Source organism: Abramis brama, assembly GCF_963993115.1.
Source record: "Abramis brama genome assembly, chromosome: 20".
Taxonomy (NCBI): domain Eukaryota; kingdom Metazoa; phylum Chordata; class Actinopteri; order Cypriniformes; family Leuciscidae; genus Abramis; species Abramis brama.
The window spans coordinates 31,838,459-31,848,458 of NC_139982.1; positions in this window are offsets into that span (position 1 = coordinate 31,838,459).

The following is a 10,000-nucleotide window of genomic DNA, read 5'->3' on the forward strand; positions in this document are numbered from 1 at the left end:
TTTTTTCACTTTCAAAAACTGTAAATTTAACGGTATGTTACAGTAAAATTACATTAAATGTACCGTTAGATCTATCACAGTTATTTACCGTATATAGTACAGAAACTTTCTGTTAACCAATTAACAGTTTTTCACTGTAGCATTTTTACAGTCTTTTACCGTTAAAATTACGATCATTTTTTACAGTGCAGGGAATGCAAGAACTGATGAGAATGTAAATATGGACCTTGAAATGCAATGTAAGTCGCTTTGGATGAAAGCATCTGCCAAATGCATAAATATAAATATATCCGCCCGTGAATCCAAATCGAGCACTTTTGGTTCAGCAATCAATTAATAATAATAATTTGTTACATTTATATAGTGCTTTTCCTGGTACTCAAAGCGCTTTATATATGGCGCTTTACAATCGTCCTCGGCAGCACCACAAACACACCTGTGATCAGCACAACTGCAAATATTATAATGCTTTTACAATCGTTTAATATACCAGAAGTTAATACTGAGTAACTTACATTTTGAAAACAATATTATATTATCAGTCATGTTGTGTGTAGCCTATTATCGCTCTGCCAAAGAAGTTCCTGAGGAAGCCACAGCAGAATAAACTTCTGCTTCTCTCCACTTGTTTAGTTTTTTGGTTGGATGGATGGATGGATGGATGGATGGATGGATGGATGGATAGATAGATAGATAGATAGATAGATAGATAGATAGATAGATAGATAGATGGATGGATGGATGGATGGATGGATGGATGGATGGATGGGGTAGATGGATAGATAGATAGATAGATAGATAGATAGATAGATAGATAGATAGATAGATAGATAGATAGATAGATGGATGGATGGATGGATGGATGGATGGATGGATGGATGGATGGATGGATGGATGGATGGGGTAGATGGATGGATGGATGAATGGATGGATGGGATAGATGGATGGATGGATAGATAGATAGATAGATAGATAGATAGATAGATAGATAGATAGATAGATAGATAGATAGATAGATAGATAGATAGATAGATAGATAGATAGATGGATGGATGGATGGATGGATGGATGGATGGATGGATGGATACACTGCTATAAACAGCATCAGCTGAAAGAGCCTGTGGATCAGGAGCGATTCCTTCCCGGATGATGACCGGAGTCTTCTCTTCCTGAGGAGCTCATAGAGGCTATTTTTACTAGGGATATGAATGTAATGCATTCATTTAGTGCAGTGAATTATATATAACATATGAAATAATGCTATAAATCATGCCTCTAGTCTGCATATAAATTCAGTAATTCTTCTACCTCTACTATTTAGCAAAAATGACTGTCTGACATTATATTATATGTGTGTGTGTGTGTGTGTGTGTCAAATTAGTATTTTTACCATACATTTTTTATATTAAATATATGTTTTATATCATTTTAAATATGAGTATTTAATTTTTATATGAATCTTTTTAGTAATCACTATCCAAGTGTTTATTCTTGGTAATCAACATTTCTGTTAAAAGCCTGGATCAATAAAATCTTTAATTAGACTAATTCAGTGTTTGTTTGTTTGTTTTTATTTATTTTCCATAATTTAAATTGACTGAATTCTACATGTTTTTGGTTTTTCATATTGTGAGCATGTTTTTCTTGGTGCACTTCTGTGACTTTTGTTTTAGGATCCCGGGAATGGCTGGACTTCCAGAAATTTAAAGGGATTCCTAGATCCTGGAAATCTGGCTGATGTTGGGTCTGTCTGGCAGCGACACACACACACACACACACACACACACACACACACACAGGGTGACTCTAATCCCTCTGGCTGGATGAGCAGCTCATGACTTTCATGGAGAAGTGACTCTGACTCTCAGAAAAACATGAGGAGTGTGTGGGGCTGTTCCCAACACACACACACACACACACACACACACACACACACACACACACACACACACACACACACACACACTCACTCATACACTCACACACATACACACACTCACTCATACACTCTCACACACACACACACACACACACACTCACTCACTCACACACACAAACACACACTACTCAGAGTCTCAGCCGGTTCATATGTAGTGAAGCATGAATGACCTCAGTATGTTCAGTGGGTGCTGGCGGGTCTCAGCTCTGTGTGTGTGTGTGTGTGTGTGTGTGTGTGTTTGCTCGAGCTGTGGTTAATATTCAAGCCAGATCAGACTTTTTTCTCAATTTCATTGACTTCTGTTGCCATTTTTAGTCCTCATCTGTGTGGATCTATACATACATTGAAGGTGTTCTGTATTAGAGTTTTGATAGAAAGTAATCAGCATATTAGGGTTCGGTGGGTTTTATGTATGTATGAGACAGAATGCCAGAGACTGTATTATAAAGCAGGATCAGGGTATTATGAGTAATTACTGTGTGTAGGTGTGCGTATCTGAGTAATTGCTGCTGATGTGCATTTACTGTGAGGTTATTATTATCGCGGTACAAACCCTCGAGTGTCACCGTTGCTCTCTCTCCTATAGATACTCAGCGTGGGTGTTGATTGACAGCTCTCTTTCCCAGGACCAGCTCATTTACTCCATTTAGAGCTATAACGCCATCTAGAGTCATGAAATATCATGTTATATTGTTATTTTTCCACAAGACGTCGGCAAAGACACCCAATGTAAGATATTTAGAGCTGAATTAAAATGTTTATGCTTGAAATTGTGAGTTATTTTGAATCTAAATTGATGTGAGGAATGTGCTTAAATTACTATTTATTTATTATTTATTGATAACAAATAACAAAAAAACTCAAGAAAAAAATTGCATTAAAAAAAAAGAAAAAATATTATAGAGTTCGGGATCGTTACGTCACGTCGCAATGCATTGTGGGAATCACGGTACGGAAGTAGATGTACTGTAGTAGGTAATTAAAATTGTAACGTTGGTCATTTGATAATATTAGGCTTAATTTAGGTTATTTTAAGGAAAATGGTTCAGGATTGGTGTATTGTGAACTGTTGTAATCGGTCTCAAGATCGACAGGGCAAACGCCTCATAAATCATATTAGTTTTCCCCATTTTCCTACTTGGAAAAAACACAAGGAGACTTGGTGTCTGAAATCACAAAGAGGCGTCGGATGGCTTGGGTCGCCGCTGGTCGTCAATATTATATTATATTATTATATTATATTATTATTATACTACCAGACGAAAACAGTGGATTATTGCACGTATGATAGGTGAGTAATTACTTCTGAAGTGTAACAAACCCGCATAGACAAGCTTCATAAGCTCACAGAATCTGACAAGTGTGTGTGTGTCACCACTGATGCTAAAATGGCCGCCGTTACCCACAATGCACCATTCCATAACGTCTACGCCCGAGCTCTATTAAAATGAAATAAAATAAGCTTTTCTGAAAAAAAAAAAAAAACTTTAATTTTAGGGCTTCGGGTCATTTTGACCCGTGAGGGAAGGATGTGTAAAGAAGTTGTACTTGCTTATGTTTCCAGTATCATAACCTTCCTCAAAGGACTTTTCGAACGAGTGCCTAAAAATGAGAGATGTTTTGCTTCTTCCTCCACAGATCCTGTCGCTCAGAGAGACGGCCATTACGGCTCTGCTCAACAACACACACGGTCAACACGTGTCACAGGAAACGCCTCATACTCCAGGATCAGACTGAGGTATTTTCACCTCCCGCTGAGAACATTAGAGATGTGGAAATCCAGAGAGAGAGAGAGAGACACGCAGGGACTCGGGGATTTGTCGCTGCATGGCTATCTGGAGTGTTTGGGTTTGAAGGGTTTTTTATATTCGGATTGTGAGAAAGCATTTCTGTTTGATGTGCTAATATCAACCGCTTCAAAGGGAAAGTCTCACTCGCTCTGTGTCTCTTATCTCTCTGCTCTTCTTCTCTGAGGGACGTCAGGCTTCGGTTACACCTCAGTCACGTCGATGTGTCGTGATGAGAATGAAGACTCGAGGCCACCATGAGCTCTTCAACGGAGAGCAGGGCAGGTCAAAAACTGCACTCGAAAAAATACTGGGTTGTTACAAACCCATATTTGGGTCAAATATGGACAAACCCAGCCGGTGGGGTACAATTTCATTCTTTTTTTTTCTTTTCTTTTTTTTACAATTTTTAACCCAACGGTTCTGTTCGTCCATATCTGACCCAAATTTGGGTTAAAACAACCCTACATTTTTTAGAGTGTTCACTGAGCAACATCAATATGTGTCTCATTCTAGAATAAAGCAGAAATGCTGAAAAGTCTTGGTTATGTCTTACAAATATACTTTCTATACAAATATATTTTCTTGAAGCAAATCATAATGTGTTTATTATTCCTTATTTTATTATTAAAAATGCAATAATACATTTTTTTAAAAATGTTTATATATATATATATATATACATACACATACTAAAATGGTATAAAAACATAAAAATGTATTATTTAATTATTATTGATTTTATTATTTATATCTACGACTGGAAATATGTTCTAAGAACGTTCTGCTAATGTTCCAATTAAGTCATGAAAACTTGAAACGCAACGTTCTCTGAATATTCAGAATTTTAAACTTTAATGTTACTTTAGAACATTAAAGGAACATGAGCATTGCACTGTATCGTTCTTCAGTCATTATGGGATGTTACTTTTGAATGTTCTCTGAACATTCCGGAACAGAGAGTAACATTTAAAATGCGTCCAAATAAAACATTTCTGAAAAATAACATTCCATGAATGATGTATAAATGTTTTTAACGTTTTGATGATGTTATTAAAGACCAGATGAAGTTCATAACTTTGAGAAAACCTTGACAGAACGTTCGTCAAACAGTATTCTTGTTTTTATCAGTTGTGTGTGTGTGTGTGTGTGTGTGTGTGTGTGTGTGTGTGTGTGTGTGTGTGTGTGTGTAAGGTTAGTATGTGAACTTTTGACTGTCTGGGGCCTCTGGGCTCTGGGTTTTCTGTGATATCTGACAAGCTTTTTTCTCTGAAGAGAGAACACAGCTGGTGTGTGTGTGTGTGTGTGTGTGTGTGTGTGTTTCATCCCTCTACACGCATTTAAAGACTCAGACTTTGTCCAAAGCCACAGACAGCTGCATTGCTGCCCAGTTAGTCAATGACTCGTTCCTCCTATAACTTCCCACACACCACCATCATCACGTCTAATGATGTAAAACAAACTCAGACAAGCTTCAGACAAAACCAAGCAAATATTGAATCACTACACTGAAAAATAAAATAGTGTAGAAACAGGTTTCACTCCGATATTACTAGTCAATTTCACAAACAATTACAAAGAAACGGCAAGTAACACATTTAATTAAGTGAAAATTGAGTCTTTTCTGGTAAAACATATACAAAAATAATTTGTCCAGTGTATAATGCTTATTTCTCAGTTGAATATAATATAATATTTATTCAAATAAACTATATAGAACCTTAAAGGGTTCTGTCAGGTGCTTCATTTAGATCCTTTTAGGGTTTCCCACCATTTTATGGATTTAGTTTTAATTAATTAATTTAGTTTTCATTTATTTTTATAATGAAATTTGATTAAAACAGCTCATAAACATGCTAGAAACAAAAATTAAATAACCTGTTAAAGGTGAAAGTATTATGCAATAATTCAAGAAATTTTCCTCATATAGAACCTTTTGGGTTTAAAGCGTTCTTTGAAAATTGAGTCAAGAACCCTAGAGTTCACTATGGAGCCACTGAACCCTTTTTTCTAAGATATTTTTATAGAATATTTGGCGGCTTTTCCATAATAATAAGGCATTATAATTAAGCTGGTACCTCATTTTGAGATATCTTCTAAAGTTTCATATTTATCTTTTGCAGAGATGCATTGCCAACTAATCCAAAATAATCTACTTCATGATTGATTATTTTACCCGTTATGTGTGTGTGCCGCGTCTCTTCACGCTGATTAGCATCACATTATTAGTTCAGTAACACGCTGTCACAAACCAAATGTGACTAAATTAACTAACGTAACCCACATTATCATTCTCAATCCATGTCTTCTGTCTGCTTTAACCAATGTCTTTTAATGTCGTAGATTGACATGTGAGACGTGTGCTGATTCCACTCCTGCTGACGGTGTGTGTTTACGCAGACATTTCCCTCACACTGTTTCTGTCAGCACTTCCACCCGGACCGGCCCTGCGATCGCTCAGGCGACGAGAACAGGGACAAGAGCCGTCCGAAACACCAGCATCTCTCACTGGACACGAGCCTGGATCAGCTTTTGCATATTTCAATGGATGTACAGTCAAACCAAAAATAATTCAGACACCAGATATCATTTTTGATTGTTTTTTTTTTACTAGTGTGATCAGGACACTATAGTTCATTTCTGTAAGTGAGGAGAGCAGAATAAAGTAAACTGTGACATATTATACCCAATAATTCTTCATACAGTGACTACCAGTGACATTTGGGGCCATAAATGATCCAGACACTTTGAGCTGATCATGTTTTGCTGAAGTGTGTTTTCTTTAATTGCTAATGCTCTTTTTACACACAGACTGAACACAATGAAGCATTGCTTGGTCACTGGTTGAGCTAAACTGGTATTATCTAATTGTGTAGTTAAATTTAACAGCTGACAGATATTCAACATAATTCATGTGTGAGACAGTCTAACTGAAGGACGGACAAAACCAGTCAAATATCAACTGAGTTCTGCTCATATTTTATTACCATTTTCTAAACTATAGCGAATAAACTGTGATGATGTGAGAAATGTTGAAGGCGTCTGAATAAAGTTTGGTTTGACTGTATAATGGCATTTTCTGCAGTTGTTTTGCATCACATTTTCTCAAAAATAAAGCTTGAAATGACAGTCTTGTGGCTTCAACAGAAGAATACACCATCGCTTAAAGGGGTGGTTGATAATGATTTGACTTTTCTAACTTTAGTTAGTGTGTAATGTTGCTGTTTGAGCATAAACAACATCTGCAAAGTTACGACGCTCAAAGTTCAAAGCAAAGGGAGATATTCGCTTTTACAGAAATCACTTTTTAAGGACTACAACAAACGGCTGGTAGAGACTACAGGACATTCCTCCTGGGTTAGTGACATCACCAACCCTAAAATTTACATAAACCCCGCCCCCGGAACAGATTATCAAGACAGAATATGCTAATCAATGACTAGAAGATAACTACACATCAGCTTCATAACTTCATCATCTAACCATTCAGAAATGTCCTGTTGCTTCTACATGTTGTCACTTCTTCTAGAGTCTCTCCATCATTGTCTGAATCCGGTTTGAACATAAAAGGCTAAAAGTTTTTGAAATTTTCAGTGCATGTCTGTGTGAGTGCAGCTGTTGAAGCTCCGCCCCCTGTGCCGGGAGCAGCAGCTCATTTGCATTTAAAGGGACAGACACAAAAACGGTGCATTTTTCCTCACCCTCAAAAACTGACAACTTTAACATGCTATATAAAAATATCTGTGGGGTATTTCGAGCTAAAACTTCACATACACACTCTGGGGACATCAGAGACTTATTTTACATCTTGTGAAAAGGGCATTATACCACCCCTTTAATAACCTTGTGGCTCTCTCTTGAAAAATGATTGCTTAAAATCAATATGTTTTGAACTCTTTTTACCTCTGCTGCTGCTCTGTATTAAGGTCAGGTGAATAAATCAGAGTTTGCTCTCGTTTTAGAGTTAAAAAGGCCACATGGCCCCGGTTTCACAGTCCTCCATATGTAGGGTTACAGAAGAAGCCCTCAACCTCATCATTTACATGTGTTTCCCCGCAGGCCTCTGTAGACATTTATTACAGGGATTAACCAAACTATGATGAATGCTCTGAGACTGACCGGGTTACGCTCACTGTTACTTAACATGCTCATGAGAGCCAGCGTGTTGTAATATCAGTCTGGACTGAAGGTCACTTCATTCTGAAGCATGTGAGGAAAGAACCACAAACAATTACATTAAAGGGACCACTCTTAAAAAAAGAAACCACAAATTCAGTCAAAAATCCATATTCTTTATGAATATCAGTCTTATTTTCTATTAAAAATATCTAAAAATCCTTAAAGCAAGATATTGCACAATATTTGATCTCTTTGTTTGGATTTTGCATTGATTTTTGCAGTGTGGATATCTTATACTATTCAAATACTGTGACGGAAAAGCAAATTAGCTCAAGGTACACTGTAACTTTTGTTCCTCTAGCAGTTAAAAACAAATCTGCATGCATTTTGCAGAAAAACATTGGGCAACACTTTATTTTACAGTGTCCATGTTACATATGTTACACATACTTACCATAGTAATAACAGTAAATTATGCATAATTACATGCAACTAACCCTCAACCAAATCCTAATCCTATAACCCTATAGTAAGTACATGTTGTTCATTAATATTACTCAGTACTTAAATATATAATTGCATTGTAACAATGACACCTTAAAATAAAGTGTAACCAAACATTGTTCTCGTTGTACTTTGGCTCTGTGCGGATGAATATGATTATTCTGCTGCTCATAAAACATTCACTACCTGCTTTAATAGATAAAACCAGTTTAGATGGACAGGATCTCAAGCTGACCAGCTGAAGACGTTACTGTAGTTTTACCCATTAATAGACACGAGAATAAACTCCAGCACAACAACCATAATGAACTGATCTTCACAATAGATAAAGCTTTACAGTGAACTGTTAGAGAGACACATGTGACAGTTTATCTGTACAATAAAACACCTTACTTTCCTGTTGAGTAATAAAACACCATCATCTCTGTGTCGCTTTTACAACATTTAAAAATCCTTCAGTTTTAGTCTCTGAAAAGCCAAGCTGATGTTGATTCTTGTTTTATTACGAGCACTGTCTCATTCTCTTTTCTCCAGCAGAATCTCCTGTTCAGCGTTCTTTTGTTTGTCACACACACACACTCAAACACACACACTCAAACACACACACACACACTCAGAGCCGGAGCAATTTCCCACGAAAACCATCCCATCAGGTCTACAATATAAACACTTAAAACAGGCTTACCATAGTAAATCAGGGTAAGACAAACACACTTTGGAAGAAGGATTCATTATTTAAATACTGTTAATTTAGAAAAAAAGTTTTCACATAGTGTACCTTTAACGTATCCAGATGTTTAGCTACCTAAGAAATATTACATCTGCTTTAATTAAATATGAAGAAGACTATTGTGATTTTAGCAATTTCTTAGTGAAAATTGTTTACATCTGTAACATTTGCATGTTCATTCTTTTCCTTTCTTTTTCCGGTTTAATTCAAATGCATTTCTTCAAGCGTTATTTCCCCCACACAAAGGCCGTTTGCGAGCACATGTGCATATGCATCATCAGATGCACGATGAGTGTGAGGTGTTGTGCTCGTGCACCTGTCTGCTCTGAGTGCTGCTTTCATGCACATCGCTGTATAATGTGAAGGTAATTTGAGGTCTGTCAAAACATGCCTTTGATTCTTCTCGTACAGCACGCGAAAAACAACAACCATCGGATGCATCCTTTTGTTGCTGTTCGCCGTCAGATTAGTCCGCAGACGAGCGACACAATGCCACATCTGTACGAGATCCAGTGCCGGTTTACCATCATAATGCTGCACAGATGGCACTGAACACAGGAAGGATTCAAGCTTGTGTTTTACCTCATTAGCTTCCCCTCCTGCACCCCCACACCAACCTCACACATCTCACCACAATTACTCATTAATTAGCATAGGAAACGCTGCGCTGACCGCAGAAAACACAGATGAGAATGGAGATGTATGGGCCGTGACAATTACGGATTGATTGAGAGAAGGCCAGAGGAGAACAGCGCGCGAACGGCTGCTTTAATAAACACGTGATTGATTTGATTTCCCGGGGTTTGGTCGTATATGAGTCGTGAATCAGACTCGTAGATCTGTCGCTGCTAATGAGTGATTTACAGCAGTGTTACTGACACAAGGCCTGTTCAATTCGGCGTGTGTTTGACAGACCGCAGG